This window comes from Misgurnus anguillicaudatus, chromosome 1, assembly GCF_027580225.2.
Source record: "Misgurnus anguillicaudatus chromosome 1, ASM2758022v2, whole genome shotgun sequence".
In the NCBI taxonomy this organism is placed as follows: Eukaryota; Metazoa; Chordata; class Actinopteri; order Cypriniformes; family Cobitidae; genus Misgurnus; species Misgurnus anguillicaudatus.
Window position 1 is genome coordinate 10441738 of NC_073337.2, and position 23595 is coordinate 10465332.

Here is a 23595-nt window from a genome sequence, read left to right on the forward strand (position 1 = left end):
TGTGCAATACAACATGTGTTCATGTTTCCTGTGTGAAAAATACTTTGTTTAATTGACTTATCTCTATAGCGCTGTTTTCACTGTCCTTAAAACGATCTGATGTCTTCCTTGTTCTATTAAGTCCCTCCTTTAGAAATACGTAACACGTTCTGATTGTGTAGTTTGTTTAGTGTGTTGTGATTCGATAGCAGCTTAGCTTAGCAGAGCCGTTTGAGCTTAGCTGGCGACTGACGTATTCCTGTGGGCGGAGTTTAGTCAAAAACTGTTATTTTGACGTCATTCAACTGGGAAGTAGAGGGCTGAAGTCCAAACCAACCGTTCACTGTAGGCTTTGAAAGGGGAATTCTATTAAAGAAAAATATATCGCTTGGCACTGAACTTTGAGCTTGATCATTTTGCATGTATTATTTATGCTTTAACAGCAACATTACACACTAACTAAAGTTTGAAAATGGGATCAGAAAAAATAGGACCTTTAAGATATAAAGACTTTTAATCTCTCACTTTAGCCAATATAAATCACTTATTTCTATGACATGCACTTATAACCCCTTTCACACAGCACTTTGGCCCTGCTGTCATTATTTCCAAACATGTTATGCCATTTATGCCTCCAAACATGTTAATAATGTTAGGTATGACGAAGATTATACTTATATATATCTATCTTTCGCAGGAACTGTTGCACTGTAGAATAGTGGGTTAAGCAAAGAACATATAGAAGTGGACTGAATAGTGTATAATGACATGTTAATTATGCTGTATACTGACATTTTTATTATGTTTATAAAGAGGAATTGTCCCCATAAGCTGAACGTCTTTAAAAAAACCACATATGCCAACGTGTGTGTATGTGTTTGTGTGTGTGTGTGCGCGTGCATGCGTGCTTGCGTGTGTGCGACCGAGTAATTATCACGTTGTGGGGACCAATTGTCCCCACAAAGATATGAATACCAGTGTTTTTATGACCTTGTGGGGACATTTTGAGGTCCCCATGAGGAAACAAGCTTATAAATCAAACAGAATGATGTTTCTTGAAAATGTGAAGTAGGAGAGGGTTTCTGTGATGGTTAGGGTTAGGGAATGGGGTAGGTTAGGGAAATAGAATATACAGTTTGTACAGTATAAAATGCATTGCGTCTATGGAATTGTCCCTGTAAACCACATATGCCAACGTGTGTGTGTGCGTGTGTGCATGGGTTTACTAATGCTTCTGCACATACAGTTGTGAAAGCTCAAAAAAAATTGTAACTGTTATTTACCTTGCATTTCATTATATAATGCAGGTGAAGCTACGCACATGCATCCTGTGCTTTGAAAATTTGTGTATGTGTGTTTTATTCTTTCTCTTGAAGGTGACAGTATGAGCCCAGGAGCTTTATTGTTGTCAGAGTGTCAAAGTCTCCATGCATAATGTCATCACACACACACACACACACACACACACACACACGATTCAATCCCTTACAAAAAATAAAATCTATTCTTTACTATATTTGCTAAGAATTTTTTTTAAATCAGGTTCAGTTTCAAAAACACACATTACTCCATTTCAAATCTGTTTTTGTTTTTTTTTAACATTAATTTCCTAATAACACACACAAGCTCATGAGCACAAACACTTTTCTCTGCTTTCCTACATATAGAGTGATGTGTCACCATTGGCCTTATCTATGTGTGTGATAGTTGAGCCACTTGTCTTTCCCTCTATGTGTCCTTTTAAAGGAAAGTCTTCTCTGTTCCACACTCACACACATACACGCACACACCTATCAATGTGAGAGACACTCAGGTGTTTTTGTGATTATACACTACACATCATTATAATGTAATGAAGGTGAAACTATAGCAGCTCCTGCATTTGAATCAACACATCTGATGTTTTTTATTTACTATTTTTCTCTCACATTCTGATTCTCTGACTCAGTTATGTCTAATATTTTATTGGATAGAATAATATGTTTTTAATAATTTAAGTTGAATTATTTTACATTAAAAATGTTCAGCCCCCCTCTCCCTTTCTCTGTCTCTCTTCTTAATTCATTTTTGCGAAACAAAGCTGGATGTGCGTATGGGTGATTCTCACGAAAACTTGGTTTTAAAAATGTCAAGCATGAAAATGTAAAAATTGCTTAAATTTACTTCTTTTCCCACCAGACATTGAAAAACAAAGTCTGGAGTAAATGGGAACATTAATTTAAAAACTTTTACTTATCATTTAACACTTTTTGTGACATAATTTAAAAAATTAGTCCTAAAAAATCTCATTACCGCAACAGTCAGAAAACATCAACACTGACATATTTTCAAAATGACATGACAAACCTGAAAGAACATAATTTGGAGATTCTGCACATGCATTTAAAATCAAAGTATTATGCTTCTATTAATTAAATTAACATTTAATAAGCATCTGTTGCGGTAATGATAATCAAAATGTCGTGTAAGCATTCTGACAAGACAATATTTCAAATTAACTGTAAAAAAATGATCTTACCTGGTAGCCATCTTGAAGTAACTGGTCCATGTGCTTGGTCACTCAAAATCAAACTTTATTAAAATTCTGTATGTGTGCTTAAACTGTTCTCAGAAAGTGTTGCGGAGGATGAGAACATCAGGCATGGACACATCACTTTCCTAATTTTTCTTCATTATTATTATACATGAATATTCAGTAAATATTTTTTCTGTCATCTAAAGTAGTCTAGCAAAACATCCATTTATTTTTTTTCTTAATATTTTTGTGTTAATTTGATTAAATTACAACATAACGCATGTTCAAACACAGCCGGACACATTGCGGTAATGAGAATTTCAGCAGAAAATGAGATAAAATTTACAATTATAAATTCTTATGTTGAAATCACACATTGTACAAGGTAGAACACAGTATTGTGTTAATTCTGATGCTTTTTAATGTTACTATATTACAAATTTTAAAGCTAAAATCATTAGTGCCGTGGTGTTTCAATGGTTTCGTGAGAATCACCCATATATACACAAACACATACACACACAGAGTCAGTCTGTGTTCCTGTAGCACAATGGTCAAGCTTTGCTTTAGCAGTGCAAAGGTCATTTGATCCTTATAAATAAAATGGAATGGATTGAATGCAAAAGATCCTTTGGATAAAAGTGTCTACCAAATGCATAAATGTGTATTTGTGATACTGTGATTGATGTTTTTGGTTTGAGTTCGTGTCCCATGGTATCATCGTACAATATTGTGTTTAAGTAAAATCATGTATGTGCTGGTGCTTGTACAGACCTATAAACCTACACAGAGATCTGAAGAACATGCAAAATGAAAAACTCAGGAGAATCGCAGAAATTACTACAGATCTTAAAGCTCAAATGGTTCCTGATCAGTAGGGGGATCTTCACTGAACCAAATGTTGTGAAGGGTAAACATAATCCTCAGTTTATATCAGTTTGAAGTGTATATGTGCTGTAAGTTCTTCAGGTCTTTCTAAGGTTATATCTTAAGTAAAGGAACAATGTGTGCCTCTCTGTCTGTACACTCCACACCTCTGTCTGCTCTCTATTGGGTCTGTTTTTATTTCTTCAAGAGCCAAATCTCCACGTAACCATGCACATTTGCATCATTTCGGATATTAGATCATTTTTCTTATTCCAATTGCATTAGCCTATTTGACATTTCAGTCTTACCCTCACCTAATTAAATATTGATTTATTTCTATAAAATCAGGACTTAAAATTGCTTTAATTTTAGTAAACAAGCCCTTTATAGGCCTATTTCACAATATGGCAGCTTAGGACAGAAGTAGGGGATACTTGCTAGGATCGCCACTCAATATAATAATGGACTGACAGCTGCTTGCTTTCTCCCAAACATTATTTAACTTATCAAAAATAACAATACCAGATTATGTCCATTTAGATGTTAGTAAGTAAAAATTTGAATAATGTTACAAATTCTTTTCTTTTTTTTGCATGTCTTATTATCAAGGTATGTACTGTATGTTAGACAGCTACTTTCTAGTTTATAAACATTTCAGATCAAATTACGAGGCATACCTATTAATAGGCATCTGCTCTCGTTTAATGTCCAAAGTTTGCACATTTGGAGAAATATTTACACATTTTCCTTCAAATTTCTTTAGACTGAATAATTAGAAGAGTTTCGTTGCAAAACGAGATAACCACCTTTTTTTAATTGTTCAGAAATCTCGTTTTTTGGTTGTGCATCCCAATTAATTTCAATTCAACTGCAGTTGGTTTGTTTTGATTTAAACCTTCATAACTTAACAAATACAGCTAAGTAGCACCATAAAACAAAATAATAACATGATAACATAATATTAAACATGTTTTGACAAAAATGTTAAAAAATGGATTTATCTCGTTTTGCAACGAAACTCTTCATTATTTATTTTCCAATAAATCTGATGATTTTAATAAGTTGCATGGACTTGTTTTATTACTCGAGTGCTTGCATGAATTGCTTTACTTGCTTGTTGCATTTAAATGCACATTTGATTAACTCTTTCACCGCCATTGACGAGATATCTCGTCAATTAAGAGAAAACGCTTCCCCGCCAATGACGAGATTTTCCGTCTTTCCCCAATACCGCTATTATCCACCAGGTGGCGCACTTCCGCAACTTATACAACCCGGAAGTAGCGCCTCACGTGAAAGAGAAAGAACTCCGTGTATGTTTTAAAGATCGCTCTGAGTCTGCATCTGATCTCTATCAAAAGTCCTTCACAAAAATGGAATTATCTCAGCTTTTTGTTCAAAATTGGGTGTTTTTGAAGAAACCTACCCATGTTTGAGAGGTGATTACAAGAGAACTAATGAAGGTAGGATGAAACGTTTTTTGGGTTTTTTTTAAAGCAGAGGGTCTGTTCTTTCATCTGATATATTGTTTGTTTTTTTATTTAAAGAAGAAAATTTTCTGGAATGCATTTAACTTTTGAGAAAATCATGAAAAATGCTGGCGCTGGCTGGCAACTTTTTTTAAAAACGCTGGCGGGGAAAGAGTTAATTTTGCGTCCAACCTGCACTACAGACCCTGTTAAATTCAATGTTTATGCAAACCAAAAGTGCACTGTCCTGCTAATTTTATTTGTTTGTTGATTTTTAATATAAACTTGGCACAATAATTTTATGTGTGTATCAGTACTTTTAAATTTTTCTAGCATATTTGAACAATTCCGTGATAATATCAATAACATATAAGCCCTTTACACACAGACATTCCGGAAAATACACAGAAAATGCATCCTGGATTTTTCCGGGATCGTTAGATTTTTTATTCATTCACACTGCCATGATTAGCCGGCATCTGATGATCGCGGAAAGACACGTGACCTGTTGAAAGTCCTGCTCTTTCTTCTACGCAGCGTCTGAAGTTTGCATATTATTTATTATTTCTCTCTACAGAAACCACTCGCGTGCATTTTTGTTTATGATAAGACTATAAAGGAGCGCGTGACGCGCCGTTCTAATGCTGGTGAATGATTTCAGCTTCTGAGTGGATATTTGACAAGTTCCCTGATCTCGGCTTTAATACAGTTTTCAGACATTTCTCATTGTGATTGTTTATATGCATTTAAAACCCACATTTTGAGGAGCTGGACGATATATCTTGTTGGGATGACGCACGGGTATTTTCGTTTATTATAGCTCAAATGCGCAGGTGACACGATATTCTTTTATGCTGCTGAATGATCTCCGTTTCAACGCAGTAAGTAACGAGCTAACTTACCTGATATCTGCTTCAGTCCAGTTTGCTGACATTTCTCATCGTGAATGCTGTAAATCCCTCATTTTAAAGAGTTGAACCAACTTTATGTTGCCATGACACGCGCGTCCTCACCACGACACATGTGTCATTGTTTATGCGTCTCATTTATCATTTTCTGATAACTGCTTCAATCTAGTTTGCAACATTTCTCGTGGTGAATGTTTATGCATGTTATCTCTCGTTTTAAGGAGCTGAACCATAACTTGTGTTGTACGACACGCCCATTACGCCATTGTTTCGACTTTTTGTTCACACAGAGGGTTTTCCGTGTATCTGACTAGGTCCTCTTTCCAGCAACGATCCCAGAAGATTAACGGGACGAGTTTGTGTTCACAATTTTACGGATATTTTCTGGGACCAAAGGTCTGTGTGAATGGGGTTATAATGGCACATGTGGTTTCCAATGTATAAGCTGTCTCTGCTTTCATAGTAACACTAATAACAGCACTCTCTGCGGCTATTATTAACCCTCATATTACCCTAAAATCTGATTAAAAAAAAGGACCCACTGGGGTCAATTTTACACCAGCATTATAAATCTACAAAACATGATTTTGTTACTAAAAGGTTTTGTGTCAGGTAATTTATATCTTTGTTGAGTACTTAAAAAGTCCTTTAGATAAACTCTGCACACCCACCACCCCTCACTTCCCAATCCTTATACATCCAGAATACCTATTGCACGACTATGGACAGATTTCCAAATTATCATAAAATCTCAATGATTGATATAGAATTGGATAAGGATAGTAACACAAGTTTTACCTCAAGAAAAACAAACTTATACACTCCTGCCAAAATGAGTAACCAAATGTAGGCTTGCAAGTCAGTCACATCAGTCTTTCCAAGAGTCCCCATACACCCTAAGTTTGTCATTTCAAGTATGTCCTTTTCAATTTATGGTTTAATGAAAAGCTTAAATGCTGGTGGGCCCTGGAAGAATTTTGATGACATTAGCAGCACTAAGGGGCGGTTCACATTTCACATCACATCTACAACCGTGCGGAAAATGCAACAGTGGTGCTGTTTTTCTTTTTTCCAACATACTTTCCAATGAAACATTTTGAAAAGTTCAGCTGGGTGCGGTGCTGACACAACTGGATCTATTTAAACACGTTTGCTGCACCTCTACATTTGAAATATGTAAAAAGGGGATGCTTCCAAACGCCGGAGAATAGTCTGTTTTTATGTGTACACAAACGTACGCGCACGGTCGAAAGCAACGGCTTGCAAAGTATTGTTTATTTGACTCGTACATATACAATGACGTTCAACGCATGCACATTGCAACAAAACGCAATGCATCTCCTGGGCTACATAAAATATTCTCCTGTAGGTGCATCCACGTACATTGTACGCATAGGTCGTTTTAAAAATCTGCCATGCTTGTGCAGTATGTACGCACTCTTCTGATGATAAAAATTGCCACATGCGCACTGTACACTGACCCTCAGTTACATGTAAAAAATCGACTATACTTCGGCCTTAAGTCTACCCTGTCATTTAAGTGGGGACCATAATAACTTCACATTTTTGTAAGGTCTGCTGGTGGTTGAAAAACAACAGAAGAGTCAACACTTTTTTTGGTGTCGGTTGGGGGCGACCTGAGCTGATACTAAAACATGAGAACACTGTAGATCACTGATTGGTCTGAGAGAATTATCACTAGGAGTGTCATTGCTAAACGCAAGATTAGTTTTACCGTCGTGCTTGCACTGTCTCGAGCAGTTGTCATCTGTGCTTTGTTGTAAGTTTCCAAACTCCCTTTAAGCGGTGAAAAACAGACATAAAAAAAAGAGAATTAGGTACATCATACCAGTGTTTTCCTTGCAGTTTGTGGCAACGCAATGTGCAAACATCTAATTGTGGTGGTAAATTTAGATTTTGTGGCAGACACAAATAAATGAATGTATGGAATATATGGAATATATGTATAGGAAACACTGCATTCCAACGATGCTCGCTCCCACTTTTGTATGATGTCACAGCAGTAGGCAGCACAAATATAAGGACACGCCACTCTAAAGGGTTACTAAACTCAATGGAAAAGCTAACCAAGCCAAAGTAAAGTGAGCTGATATGACCTGACCCATGGGGCACTATGCAATGGAAAATCACCATAACTGATAGTAAACACGCTTTTGCACTGCATTTAAGTACAGTATGGATTAAAAATGTCCCGGCTGCCCTTGCATGCACCAGCAAACAGCAGACCTGTAACCCAGGTAAAAAACAAAACTAGACAGAAATACAGTTAACAAACAGTTAAAGGAATAGTCCATTTTCAAAAAAAAAATCAAGATAATTTACTCACCACCATGTCATTCAAAATGTTGATGTCTTTCTTTGTTCAGTCTTTGTTTTTTCTCTAATGAACACAAAATCAGATATTTTGATAAATGATGGTAAACACACAGCAGTAAGTGACTATTGACTTCCATAGTAGGAAAAAAATATTTTGGAAGTATTTAATGATCAATGACTAAGAAAATGTTTTGATAAATGATGGTAAGCACACAGGTGACGGTACCCCGGTGATTCTCACGAAAACTTGGTTTTAAAAATGTCAAGCATGAAAATGTAAAAATTGCTTAAATTTACTTTTTTCCCACCAGACATTGAAAAACAAAGTCTGGAGTAAATGGGAACATTAATTTAAAAACTTTTACTTATCATTTAACACTTTTTGTAACATAATTTTAAAAAAATTTCCTAAAAAATCTCATTACCGCAACAGTCAGAAAACATCAACACTGACATATTTTCAAAATGACATGACAAACCTGAAAGAACATAATTTGGAGATTCTGCACATGCATTTAAAATCAAAGTATTATGCTTCTATTAATTAAATTAACATTTATTAAGCATCTGTTGCGGTAATGATAATCAAAATGTCGTGTAAGCATTCTGACAAGACAATATTTCAAATTAACTGTAAAAAAATGATCTTACCTGGTAGCCATCTTGAAGTAACTGGTCCATGTGCTTGGTCACTCAAAATCAAACTTTATTAAAATTCTGTATGTGTGCTTAAACTGTTCTCAAAAAGTGTTGCGGAGGATGAGAACATCAGGCATGGACACATCATTTTCCTAATTTTTCTTCATAATTATTATACATGAATATTCAGTAAATATTTTTTCTGTCATCTAAAGTAGTCTAGCAAAACATCCATTTATTTTGTTTCTTAATATTTTTGTGTTAATTTGATTAAATTACAACATAACGCATGTTCAAACACAGCCGGACACATTGCGGTAATGAGAATTTCAGCAGAAAATGAGATAAAATTTACAATTATAAATTCTTATGTTGAAATCACACATTGTGCAAGGTAGAACACAGTATTGTGTTAATTCTGATGCTTTTTAATGTTACTATATTACACATTTTAAAGCTAAAATCATTAGTGCCGTGGTGTTTCAATGGTGTCGTGAGAATCACCCACCCATTAAATTCCATCATATATTTTTATTCCTACTATGGAAGTCTATGGTCACTTACTGCTGTGTGTTCATCAGAAAAAAGAAATTCATACAGATTTAGAACAACATGAGTCATGAGGATGAGTAAATGATGACAGAATTTTAATTTAAAAGTCCCTTTAAGAAATCTAGTCAGCTGTCTTCTAATGCACTACTCACAGTTTATTCCAATAGTATTTAGGTTTTAATGAAGAGCTCAGTCAGTCAATTCAATTTCACAGGGACTAAAAGAGACTATGCGAGAATGTTAACACAAATACTTGTGGATACGCAATGCCACAAGACAAGTGTCTTCAAACATTAAACCTTGTGCAGTCCATCACAATAGATGAACAGTTTAATTATAATCCTGCTGAGAAACTTAGTCAAAGAAAGTTGGTTAACGCACAGACATGTAACTCCACCGGCCCCTTAAGTCCTTAAGTTACGACCACAGTGACAAACACACACGCACACACACTTCATTCTGTCAGATAAAACACTCTCAGCGATGCCAACATGCTTAAAAGAGACAAACTCGAGGGATTGTGCGCTATGTGCTGCTCTCCTCACACGAGATACCGACTCATGTTTTCATTCACACTTCTTTCTCTGGACTGTTTTAATATTTACCTCATGAGTCTCTCGACTGCTGTCACCTCAAATCTAAAACGCCTCACAGCTGCTCAGAGGATTGAGAGCTGATGGAAGTTTAACTCATCTCGAGTACTTCGGTAGTTTCTCTTTCACTATATTTCACAGCAATATTCTTGTTGAATATTAATATATTCATACACCTGAGATAACCACCACACGGTTTAGTTTTCTAGTCCACATTGTTGCTCATTCTGGACAAGTTGAGAATAAAGATGAGCAAACATAATATTTTTATTATATGTGACATTTAAGGGCAAGTAAATCTGAAATAGGTCATAACTGTGGGAACGAAGTGAAACAGTACAGGTATGCTATCTCAAAAAGATGTATTACTCTTTATTTATAACATAACTGAAATATATTCAGTATATTTATTTGCTGTAGATTTTCAGCTCACTCCAGACTCATGTGGTCTCACACAGACCCATACATCTACTCACACCGCATGTGTGTCATTTATGTTGTTTTCAACATCGTTGATGCATCACATTTTAACTTAAATGTGAAACATAATGAATAAACTGATTAGGAAATCTTGTTAACGGTGACGTTAATAAAACTTAATGTGTGTTCATTATTAGTAAACCGTTTTCATAACTGCAGGAGTTAAGGAAGAAAGACCTTCATTTACATTACCGTGGAGGTTGTGATGGAGATCTAAGTAAGACACAAACAGTGACTCAACATCTGTGAGAGCTTTGAGTCATCATTAATCTGAACTTTAGTGGTGACTCTTCTTTAGTTTCTCAGTTGGAATTACTGAACTAACTTGATGGAGATCTAAATGTCTTAGTATTGTGACAGTGTCTGTTATACCGTCTCCATGTAACCTCACATGACCTGTACCTTCAGTCAGTCAGGTGTGCAGGCGTCTCTTGCTGTATTCGAGGAGGTGTGCGGATGTATAGACTGTTTCAGCAGTAACAACATAAACAAGCGGCTGCCGCACGTAACTTCCGGTAAACTCCGCTAAGAATAAATAACAACAAATTACTTTAAACGTAGTTAATTTATATAACAAGCAAAAAAAACAACACATAGATTACCTAGGAAATCAAAACATTTGTTATTTTCGACGAGGCATTTGTTCAAGAGATCAGTTTAGCAACTAGTGAGACCATTAAAAAAACAAAACCGGAAGTAAAGTTCGGATCCAGACGTGTATCACGTGCGTCCAATGAAATCGTATATACTTGTATTTATGTGTGCAGAGTTTTAAAGGTGCTAAAGAATTAATTGAAATAATATGTTAAATTGTTCTTTGATATGTATAGAAGGTATGTAAATTTATTAAGTGCAAAAAGTATCCAGAAACGTTTTTACATGTCCGTTTATAGTCCTAGGATTTGCTTTTAGAATGAAATGATCTATTTTTGCTCTATTTGGAAGGGTCATGAATAATAATGTTGAGCTCTGCTCTGCTCTGCTCTGCGGCTCATGCCAGTAGCTCACATTATCCACCAATATTTTTGGCCATTTTTTGTATATTTTGAAATATATTTTGAAAATAAATACATTTTAAAGCATTAAAAGTATATATTTAGCCCTCCATATATTTAAATCCAAGGAAATATATTCACTTTGCATTACAAAAAAAACTTTTTAACAGTTTTAAAAAGGTTCAAATTAAATATAGTTTCAACTTCAAAAATATACTTAATAAATTATCAAAATTGTATTTAGAATACATTTAAAATATTTTTGTAAATACTACATTTTTGCCATATGGGATGTAAAATTAAAAAATTTATTTGCTTGCCCTTGAAATATATTTTGAAATATATGTTGATATTTGAAGGTTAAAACTAAATATATTTTCAAATTCAAAAATATATGTAATGGAGCATTACTTTCTACAAAATGTATTTAGCATATATTTAAAATATATTTTTGGCCAGAGAAATTAATTCTTTTGCCATTATGGGTAGTAAACAGACCCTATATTTTTAAGACTGTATAAGATGAAAATAAAAATGTTCTAACTGTTTGGAGATTGTTAATGGACGTTTCCTCCAATTTTGAATGAACTTGGACTTGTCACGCACTCGGGTGAATTTGTACTCTGACTTGACACGGACATTTTGGACTCTGAAAATATCCCAAGTTCAGTCAAGTCCACGTCATGTGTAACAATAAAATCAGCATAAACTTGAGATGAGAAATGAATTAATGTCTCACTGTCTCCCCTCCTGTTATTTTACGGCAACACACTGGCAGGCAGCAGCCAGACGCATCATACGTGCAGACAAACACACACATCACACACATCAATCCGTGTCTAGCACAATGTCCTCAAAGTCAGCAATAATTTTTTTTGCTTACGAAAATCATAGAGAATTTATTTGCAAGACATCTGGTAAAAAGAAGATACCTCTATATCCCTTTCTTTTTTTTTAATCATTTTTGATAGTAAACTAGTTGACATAAAATAAAAATGTTCAATGGCAATGACAAGATGCAATAGAGGTATTTTTATTAAATTTTCATATTGCCATTGGTTTAATGGGTTGAAAGGTTAAAGGATTAATAGAAAGTAACAATTTACAATACAAATTTTGAATCTTTTTTCAATTTAATTACTTTCTGGACTCGGGCGGACTCGACTTGGACTCAGCCTTTAAGAACTCGGACTTGGGTCCAACTCGGACCCTTTTGGACAGACTTGGACTCGGACTTGATGTTTAAGGACTTGGTCTTGACTGGTACTTGACAAAGGTGGACTTGGACTCAACTCTAGCATATAGCGCTAACTCAAAAGTCATAACTTTGTTTTTAGCATTGTAACAACTTTGTAATTAATTTAATGTTGGGGGCATACATCTCGACTGTGACATCACAGTCGGTGTTATGTTGTGATTGGCCTGTTTCCAGCTGTCTTTTGCATTCACGAGGTTTACATAAAAATGAGGAAGCAAACACATTTGAGGCTTATCAATATGTCATTAACAAGTACAGAACTCTTATTATTCATCTATTACTAGATAAATACAGTTTTTTATTCTATGGCACCTTTAAGGTTTTCAATTAGTCCTAAAGCTTGTGTTTAGGTGTCTAGAGTTTATCTCACTTCAGAGAATCCTGAATGAATTCTGTTTCCCTGTCACACAGAAAATAATGACTTTTAATACAGCCCATTTTTCAAGTGTCCTATAGTCTGTTTATTTCAGAGGTGTGTGAGGGTCAGTTGGGCGGTGGATTTAGTGCTTATGTACTTCATACCTCATTAATCATTTTACAGCTAAATAATGGTGTTATACTATAATCCATCAAACATACAGAACCACAGCACACAGAGGATGTACAGTAATTATACTTCAATTTTCACTACATGACTGCGTGTGTGTGTGCGTGTGCGTGTGTGTGTGCGTGCGTGTGTATTATAGCAATACTGTTATGGGCTACAGACTTCAGTCCAGTCGGTTTGACATGCACACACACACACACTGGACTACAGGGAGATTGCCTGCCTACATGAATTAATTTCTCATGAGTTACTCACTGACTAAAGTTGAATATGAGTGTGTTTCAGAGATAGAAATAGAGCAGTTGTGTTTTAATGATGGTTGTGTGTGTATTGTTTGAGTTTGAGAAGAGTTTGTACACTCATTAAACTTCAGCTGTTTAATAGAAATCAACTCATGCAGAACTCATGTTTATAGGTTCATTAAAAGTGTGTGTGTGTGTGTGTGTGCGCGCGTGCGTGCGCGTGCGTGCGTGTGTGCGTTACAGCTTCTATTTATTGAATAAACATAGAGACTGTCTGTCCGTCTGTCTGTCTTTCTATTTTAGGACTGCTAACCTATATAACCCACTATATAAAAATTAGGGATGCACCGAATCCAGATTTTTTAGTCCAAAAACTATACTCTCATTCTGGCTTAATATTCAAGGACTTTGCTGCTGTAACATTGCTGCAGGCATAGTGATTAGTACGCACTGCCGGAAATAGTCCCCTGCTTCCAAGGGGACTATTTTCGGCCAGTGCGTAATATCACTACGCCTGCTGCAGCCATGTTACATTAGCAAAGTCCAGAATAAGAGTATAGTTCCTAGCCATATCTGCCTAGAAAATTGCAGCTTTTAATTTTCCATCGGTCTTGGTACACAATGTAACTACAGAAGAGTCAAGATCTGAATAGGAAAAATATCGAAACTCTTTGGTTATTTTTTAGCGCAATGTTTATGGTCTAATCAGATTCAATGAATTATGCTAAGCTATGCTAAAAGTGGAAACGCCAAACCCGGAGATCGGCTGAATGGATTCCAAAACGCTAAAAATCAAATGTTCAACTCTAGGGGAGCTGGAAAAAAGTGGAATGTCCATTTAACTTATTCTGAAAGTGCTTAGACAGAAATTGTTTACAGTAAGAAGCTTTAGTTAATGTGACTCATTTAAACCTAACTTATAAAACTCTAGAGATCAGCAGTTATGTCCTGACTTTAATAACACTACAGCAGTGGCTCCTGTGGTTTAAATCCCTACGACAGGTTAAAACTAAGATTCATTACAAAAGGGAAAACGTATAAACCTTTTAAAATCTAAAGTGGGTAGAGGAATTACATTAGCAAGAAAGTGTATCAAATTTGTGAAAAGAAATTTAACAATAAATTGTTAAGTCGATACAATATAGGGGGAATTACATTGCATGCGTGCGTGCGTGTGTGTGTGTGTGTGTGTGTGTGTGTGTGTGTCACAGCTACTCTAGAAGTCAAACTGTTATTTATTTGAATGAAAGGTGTGTTTGTGTGTAAATAAAAATGGATGTATCCCAGTTTGTGACACTGCTGCCTACTAAGCACACTAGAATATTAACAAGTGAAAGTGGAGGTAAAGATGGAGTCTCAGATGGGAGCAATCAAGATACACCTCACTTACACCTGGAAGGCTGTTCAATCTTTTAAACCTGACAGAGAAGAACCTCAGCTCATGACAATTTACCTGAGGCCAGAGAATGGGTGTGTGTCTGGGTATATAGTCTCCGTTTTTATTTCACTGCAGTGTTTCTATTCACATTTATTGTCTACTTTTACTTTTATGACTCTGAAAACACGGTGTTGTGTGCTGTTCTTTTGTCTTGTCTGTTTTCTGTTTGTTGTTCTGTGAGGTTTGGTGTGTAAATTATAAGTTATAAATGTTCAGGAGGAGCCTAAACTTTCAGGCCCATCAATCATCATTAAGATCCTCCTTTAGGCTACTGCACTCTTTCTTCCTCTGTGCATTTCTATTGCGGGGGGGTTGAACTTGGGGCTCGAGCCCCGGCCTCAGGTTCGTTCCCTCTGAAGGTTTAAAGCTCCCTTTAAGTTTGTTTACCATTAATCATTAAGACTGAATTGGCAGGCAAATTATTGTAATTCACATTTGTGTATGTTTAATTGGAAATACTTTTTACTTTCCACTTAACGTGTTTAAACCTCATTCACTCCTTAGAAGTGCATTTGAAAACTGGAAAATGATTAAGAGTGTTTGTGGGCATGTGTGTGTGTGTGTCTGGCACAGCAGTGCAGATATTAGTCCAGCGTTTATATTTAGCGTGTGTGTGGGCAGACTGAGTCTATGTGTTGGGTAGCGTTCACATATATGAAAGTTAAATATCCCTTCAACGTCACACACACACACACACACACACACACACACACACTGCAGATTAACAGTAATTATGTAAGTAGTAAAGTCATTTTAAATCTCATGAGTCTGATTGTTCATTAAATATTGTTCATTGATTAAATATATGTAATGATAATGTCCCTTCTGCAGTGAAGATAATGAATATTCTGTAATGGATATTAGCTGAAATTCTCTAGATTAGTAAGATGAAGATGATGTTTTAAATCCGCCCCACAACATTTTCCACTATTCCCCACACAGTAATAGAAACTATAAATCTCTGAAATACAATTCGGTAAGTTAAAGGGGCCATGGCATGAAAATCTGACTTTTTCCATGTTTAAGTGCTATAATTGGGTCCCCAGCGCTTCTATCAACCTAGAAAATGTGAAAAAGATCAACCCAGTAACTTAGTTTTGGTAAACCGTTATGTACAAGTACATAAAAAAATAGGTCATTGAAATGTGGCTCTCCTTATGATGTCAGAAGGAGCTCTTATTATTATAATACCTTCCCTTAATCTGTACTATCCAACCACAGCACTGCCATTTAGTGCAGAGAAAAGCACAGCTGAGTTTTAATTGCAACAAACCACAATCATTATGATCAGTGTTTGAATTTCATCAGCTCATTTGCATTTTAAAGGACACACCCAAAACGGCACATTTTTGCTCACACCTTCAAAGTGGCAATTTTATCATGCTATAATAAATTATCTATATGGTATTTTGAGCTAAAACGTCACATATGTGATGGGGACAACAAAGATTTATTTGAAATCTTAAAAAAGTCTGGTGCCATGGCCCCTTTAAACTCCCTTCAAAGTTGCCTTCATGAAATTGATTTATAAACCAACCAACTCTGATGATGCCGACTGCTAATAAGTTTCTCTACCAGTCTGATTCAATTTAAGGCCATATACACCAATCAGAGATTTCACTGTAACCATGGAAACCACAATCTCGGCAATCCCCACTGCATAGCTAGTTAACATTACCAGATTTACTAAGGTTAAAGTTAGCTAGGCACTAACCAAACACCATTTTGCAGGGTTTGTCACATTGTATCTAACAATCCAATTTGGCTCATAACTCATTTCTATTTTGAAATTAATTAATAATTTGAAGCATCTGTTTATTATTTAAGATATGCTTTCCTAAAAATGGGTTAAACTATCAAATAACCATTTTTATTTTTGAGATGATAACTCCATACCGCTTACGCATGCTGTGTGAGGAACTGTTTGAAATGTTTATGAATGCACACTGCATGCTGTTTCACCTAGTGTTCAATAAAACAGTATCCAATGTGTACTGTTCAGTAAGCAGTAACATACTCTATTCTATGCAGAGGTCAGTCTGTCTACAGTGAGCGATGTCCTGCTGTGCTCTCTCTCTCTCTCTCTCTCTCTCTCTCTCTCTCTCTCTCTCTCTCTCTCTCTCTCTCACTCTCGCTCTCTCCCTGCAGAATGCAAGAATGTGCATGCTGAGAAGAGACTTGGATCTTTATTGTGTGTTGGGCTGTGGAGGGTAAATGGTGTGTGTAAAGTGTGTGACACGCACACACCTCTCATCAACTCCATAACAGCAGAAGGCGCAAAGGATGATGGGAAACCAGCAGGTGTGCTGAATGTTTGCGTCTGAACCAGAACACTGCCTCCTGCTGGCCCCAAACACTCAACACAGATCTGACATTCACTTCATTTACTGACACACACAGACGCACTCCAGCTCTTCACCGTGTGTAGGAGTTTTCTTGTGTTTGTCTCATTAACCCTGAGTGATCCTCAGATTAATGTGGGTGAGAGATAAACCGTCTGCATACGCCTCCTTATAAACTCTAAAATATTATCATAATGTGTTTTGCTGTTGTATTTAGATGACTACACTGGAGGCTTCAACTACCATGGAGAATGTGTGTGTGTGCGCGCGTGTGTGTGTGTGTGTGTGTGTGCGTGTGCGTGTGTGTGTGTGTGTGTGTGTGTGCGTGCAAGCAAGTACCCTTGGTAATAAATCTCTTTCTGATTCTGATCTGATGTCTGTCAAAGTTATTTTTCTCTATGTTTTGTCCATTGAGAAGAGGCCTGTAATACAAGAGTACTTCAACATGTGAAATAACAGGTAAATTAAGTTTCTGAAAGCTGCAGTCACAATTGTATCATGTGTGTGTTTGCATTACCCAGAAGAAAGTTGCTCATCCACATATCAAGATTCTCCTTAGAGATCTCATTAATACACCAACAGACTTTTCACAGACTGTGATGATGCATTTGCTTAATAATATTGTTTCGTTTATTACATTTTTAAACATGTCATATACATTTACTGCATTTGTTATTGTGTTATATTACCCTGTCAGCAAATTCCCAACGTTAACACTGCGAAAAGTACTGTTGAGGATGAGATAGTAAATTTAAATCTTTCTCTGATTTATCCCTGTGTTACAATTATTATACACTCACCTAAAGGATTATTAGGAACACCTGTTCAATTTCTCACTAATGCAATTATCTAATCAAACAATCACATGGCAGTTGCTTCAATGCATTTAGGGGTGTGGGCCTGGTCAAGACAATCTCCTGAACTCCAAACTGAATGTCAGAATGGGAAAGAAAGGTGATTTAAGCAATTTTGGGCGTGGCGTGGTTGTTGGTGCCGGACGGGCCGGTCTGGGTGTTTCGCGGTCCGCTCAGGAATTGTGTGAAAGCATTCAGTGTGTGGCGGTCCTGTGGGTGGGGGTGCCTTGTTGATGCTAGAGGTCAGAGGAGAATGAGCCGACTGATTCAAGCTGATAAAAGAGCAACTTTGACTGAAATAACCACTCGTTGCAACCGAGGTATGCAGCAAAGCATTTGTGAAGCCACAACACGCACAACCTTGAGGCGGATGGGCTCCAACAGCAGAAGACCCCACCGGGTACCACTCATCTGTACTACAAATAGGAAAAAGAGGCTAAAATTTGCACCAGTTCACCAAAATTGGACAGTTGAAGACTAGAAAAATGTTGCCTGGTCTGATGAGACTCGATTTCTGTTGAGACATTCAGATGGTAGAGTCAGAATTTGGCGTAAACAGAATGAGAACATGGATCCATCATGCCTTGTTTCCACTGTGCAGGCCGGTGGTGGTGTGTAATGTTGTTGGGATGTTTTCTTGGCACACTTTAAGGCCCGTTAGTGCCAATTGGGCATCGTTTAAATGTCACGGCCTACCTGAGCATTGTTTCTGACCATGTCCATCCCTTTATGACCGTCATGTACACATCCTCTGATGGCTACTTCCAGCAGGATAATGCACCATGTCAGAAAGCTCGAATCATTTCAAATTGGTTTCTGGAACATGAAAATGAGTTCACTGTACTAAAATGGCCCCCACAGTCACCAGATCTTAACCCAATAGAGTATCTTCGGGATGTGGTGGAACGGGAGCTTCGTGCCCTGGATGTGCATCCCACAAATCAACTGCAAGATGCTATCCTATCAATATGGGCCAACATTTCTAAAGAATGCTTTCAGCACCTTGTTGAATCAATGCCACGTAGAATTAAGGCAGTTCTGAAGGCAAAAGGGGGTCGAACACAGTATTAGTATTGTGTTCCTAATAATCCTTTAGGTGAGTGTCTATGCAAAAAAGGACCTGGCAGCCAAACTTGGTGTTATACCCTCACCTGATCTGTAACAGTAGTCAGCTGACATAAGAAAAGTAAGTCTGTTAATATAAAGTGAATCTGATCAACTGAGATCAGACACATCAGATCAGATAATGAAATGAAGAGAATGAGAATTAAGCGTGAGAGGGACATGTATCGCTCATGCGTTCATCTCAAAGGATTTGATGTGCTTGTGATGAAGTTGTCACATGCAATCACAGAGCACATCTACAGATCCCATATGGCCACGCTGCTGCTGGACATGACAGGAGTGATGGATGATGGGAGAAAACAGGGCATTATGGGAACTCAGAGGACTGCTGTGAACACAGAGGGTCGGTGGATCTGTCTGATCAGGTTTAAAGAGCAGTTTGATTAGAATCAGACACATTAGAAATGAACTACAGGAGTCTTATTTGACACTTCTGCTTTATTGAATCACAGTTAAAGTCATTCACTGCCAAATAGAGTGGGAGGGGCTCGGTAAAGAGGGGTGTGTCTTGTAGCCCCATCACTGATAAAGAGGAATGTATATAATTACAGGAAGACACGCCTGAATTATCTCCGAAATATCACCAGCGATCTGATCTCCGCCCAGAACACACAAGAGAATTTTAGCAGCAGTATTTCAGTCTGAATGAAAAACTTTTATGAGCTCCTTTAACTTACTTTTATCTCTGATTTGTTATTTTAATTGTCCCAGTGTGATAACGTTGCACAAAGGAGTAGAGACAATGATTTATTTCTCCTGTGCTTAGATTTATGAGGGGGTGTAACTGCACACATACTGTGTATATATTGATGATTCCAGACAGTATAGGAAATTATACGCTATAATTTTTTATTCAAAGCACAACTTTGATCATTTTGTGTTTGCAGAAAGTCATATAGAAGATAAATTAAAAGATTCAAGAAGAAGTCTGTCAGGAGAGGCCCAGCAGGAGAGCTGTGGACTTGATGCTACACCATGTATATCTTATTATATTGTAGAATCAACAAACCTCAAACATACACATTTTACACTCACGTAAAGGATTATTAGGAACACCATACTAATACTGTGTTTGACCCCCTTTCACTTCAGAACTGCCTTAATTCTACGTGGCATTGATTCAACAAGGTGCTGAAAGCATTCTTTAGAAATGTTGGCCCATATTGATAGGATAGCATCTTGCAGTTGATGGAGATTTGTGGGATGCACATCCAGGGCACGAAACTCCCGTTCCACCACATCCCAAAGATGCTCTATTGGGTTGAGATCTGGTCACTGTGGGGGCCATTTTAGTACAGTGAACTCATTGTTCAAGAAACCAATTTGAAATGATTCGAGCTTTGTGACGTGGTGGATTATCCTGCTGGAAGTAGCCATCAGAGGATGAGTACATGGTGGTCATAAAGGAATGGACATGGTCAGAAACAATGCTCAGGTAGGCGGTGGCATTTAAAAGATGCCCAAGTGGCACTAAGGGGCCTTAAAGTGTGTCCAAGAAACCATCCCCCACACCAAATTCTGACTTTACCATCTGAATGTCTCAACAGAAATCAAGACTCATCAGACCAGGCAATATGTTTCCAGTCTTCAACTGTCCAATTTTGGTGAGCTCTTGCATTGTAGCCTCTTTTTCCTATTTGTAGTGGAGATGAGTGGTACCCGGTGGGGTCTTCTGCTGTTGTAGCCCATCCGCCTCAAGGGTGTGTGTTGTGGCTTCAAAAATGCTTTGCTGCATACCTCGGTTGTAACGAGTGGTTATTTCAGTCAAAGTTGCTCTTCTATCAGCTTGAATCAGTCGGCCCATTCTCCTCTGACCTCTAGCATCAACAAGGCATTTTCGCCCACAGGACTGACGCATACTGGATGTTTTTTCCTTTTCACACCATTCTTTGTAAACCCTAGAAATGGTTGTGCATGAAAATCCCAGTAACTGAGCAGATTGCGAAATACTCAGACCGGCTCGTCTGGCACCAACAACCATACCACGCTCAAAATTGCTTAAATCACCTTTCTTTCCCATTCTGACATTCAGTTCGGAGTTCAGGAGATTGTCTTGACCAGGACCACACCCCTAAATGCATTGAAGCAACTGCCATGTGATTGGTTGATTAGATAATTGCATTAACAAAAAATTGAACAGGTGTTCCTAATAATCCTTTAGGTGAGTGTATGTGCCACGGCTGCACTAAGATGTCGTTAAATGCCGTATGCAAAGTTTCTATTCATGCTTTTATGTGTAGGTATAAGATGTTTACTTTATATGAGGTGATGGACAAAGCACTCGCAGTGGATGCACTCGAACAGATAAACACCCCAGATGGATCGCACAGCATTAAGGGTATAGTCATGTGTCTCAGTTCACCTGTAACATGTACTGTGCAGAGACTTCACAGGGCACGCGTATTTCACACACGCTGCTGTCATCAACCCCTGAGGGTTTGCAGTAATTGCGAGTGCATTAACATGAGGAGCTCACTGTGGCCACACGAGACGTGTGTTTGTTCAGAATGCCGCATATCATTACAGCCGCGTGTTACCATAATGCTGTTAATGGACAGAAAGCATGTGCTCTCCTGGGCTTTTTCCCTGATATCACAGCCCCCTCATTTAAATTCTGGATGCACATTCATACTGTATATACTTTGTGTGCTGGTTTTATAAACCCTCCAGCACACACACACACACACACACACACACTATATATCTATTTCTCTTGTATAATTCCTTTTGTCCTCTAACTGAATTGGTTGTCTTCTGAGAGCTTATTTTGTGCAGTAATAGTGTTGTGCGGGTCTGTCGTCCTCCATATTTCAGACCCGGGAGGAAGAGCAAGAGAAAAATAGAAGGTGAAGGATAACTGTGATGTGTGTGTTTGGGTCCGTGATGTTTAAAGGAACGGGTTCAATGAATTTTTCAAGAATCTTAATGAGCCTCTTTTCCATGCAATGACAGTTTAAGCACAACCATATGCTTTACGTGGTCACTATTGTTGTTGTAAAAGTATGGTGATTTCTGTTTTGTGTTGGAGTCATAGAGCTGAGAGTAGGTGATGATGTGAGTAATGAGGATTTTTAATTTGTGAGTGAACGTTTTTAAAGGCTATGAGAGTTTCTATTAGGAGCTGCTGAACTGTGTGATCTGCACTTATTACTTTTTCTGCATGGACTCTAATGGTTGACTGTTCATACAGAATGAAGCTATTTCTCATTATAATTACAAATACAAGAGCAGCGAAGGAAGGAGAGCTGTGTGGTTTATATGGACCGTTCTACAGAATTGGTCCAAAGTCAAAGTTGGAAACCTCTTGAAAAAGTTTTTTTTTTGCCACAAATTTTGAATGTAAGCCCAGACGAGTTGATTCAACTTAAAACAAACATAGGTTAACTCGCTGCCCTAAACTGTATCCAATGTACACATTTCTAGTTATTGTGCAGTTAAAGGTGCAGTGTGTAATTTTTAGAAGGATCTCTTGACAGAAATGCAAAATAATATACAAAACTATATCATTAGGGGTGTATAAAGACCTTTTTATAATTAACTGTTATGTTTTTATTACCTTAGAATGAGACTTTTTATCTACATACACCGAGGGTCCCTTCCGTGCAAGTTGCCATTTTGTGCCGCCATGTTTCTACAGAAGCCCTTAACGGACAAACTTTTTTACTAAGTTGTCTCAGACGATGACATGTTTTTCTGGTGGCGGCTACCATAGCTTCTCTATGCGTTTCAAAAGTGAGGGGCGAGCAGTGGACTGAACTGTTGGTTGCAATTCGCAACCTTACCACTAGATGCCGCTAAAATTTACACACTGCACCTTTAATTAAGTGTGCTTGCAAAAGCACACTTATTGTTCTTAAGTTTTATTATTATTTTTATTTTTCCAAGGTAGATATTTTTGGCCATCTCTAGCGCCAAACAGGAAGTAGTTTATATCTCAGGAATGCTTTCATGTATTGAAACCAAACTTTGTACATGAATTTGGGTCTCCAATGTGAGGATTCACAACATCAAAAGAAATTTTTTTTCAAAAATTTTAAGCCGCCAAACAGGAAGTAGTTTATATCTCATGAACGCGTTCACGTATTGAAACCAAACTTTGTACATGAATTTGGGTCTCCAATGTGAGGATTCACGACATCAAAATAATTTTTTTTTTCAAAAATTTTAAGCCGCCAAACAGGAAGTACTTTATATCTCAGGAACGCTTTAACGTATTGAAACCAAACTTTCTACATGAACTTGGGTATCCAATGTGAGGATGCACAACATCATAAGAACACATTTTTTTCTAAAATTTTACGCCGCCAAACAGGAAGTAGTTTATATCTCAGGAACGCTTTTACTTATTGAAACCAAACTTTGTACATGAACTTGGGACTCCAATGTGAGGATGCACAAACTAAATCGGCGGCACCAGAGCAAGCACACTTTTGCAGTTCCTCCAGAAATGCATTT

At 37.2% G+C, this 23595-nt stretch overlaps 1 long non-coding RNA gene across 2 annotated transcripts in view; it reads left to right on the forward strand.

Moving 5' to 3' along the window:
• LOC129432062 (uncharacterized) overlaps positions 1 to 17453 on the forward strand; it is a 139267-nt gene extending 121814 nt beyond the window's left edge. For both annotated transcript variants that reach the window (XR_008639996.2, XR_012368339.1), the window contains exon 7: positions 16968 to 17453. This is a non-coding gene — a long non-coding RNA (uncharacterized lncRNA). The remainder of the gene's footprint in view (positions 1 to 16967) is intronic.
• The last annotated feature ends 6142 nt before the right edge of the window (positions 17454 to 23595 follow it).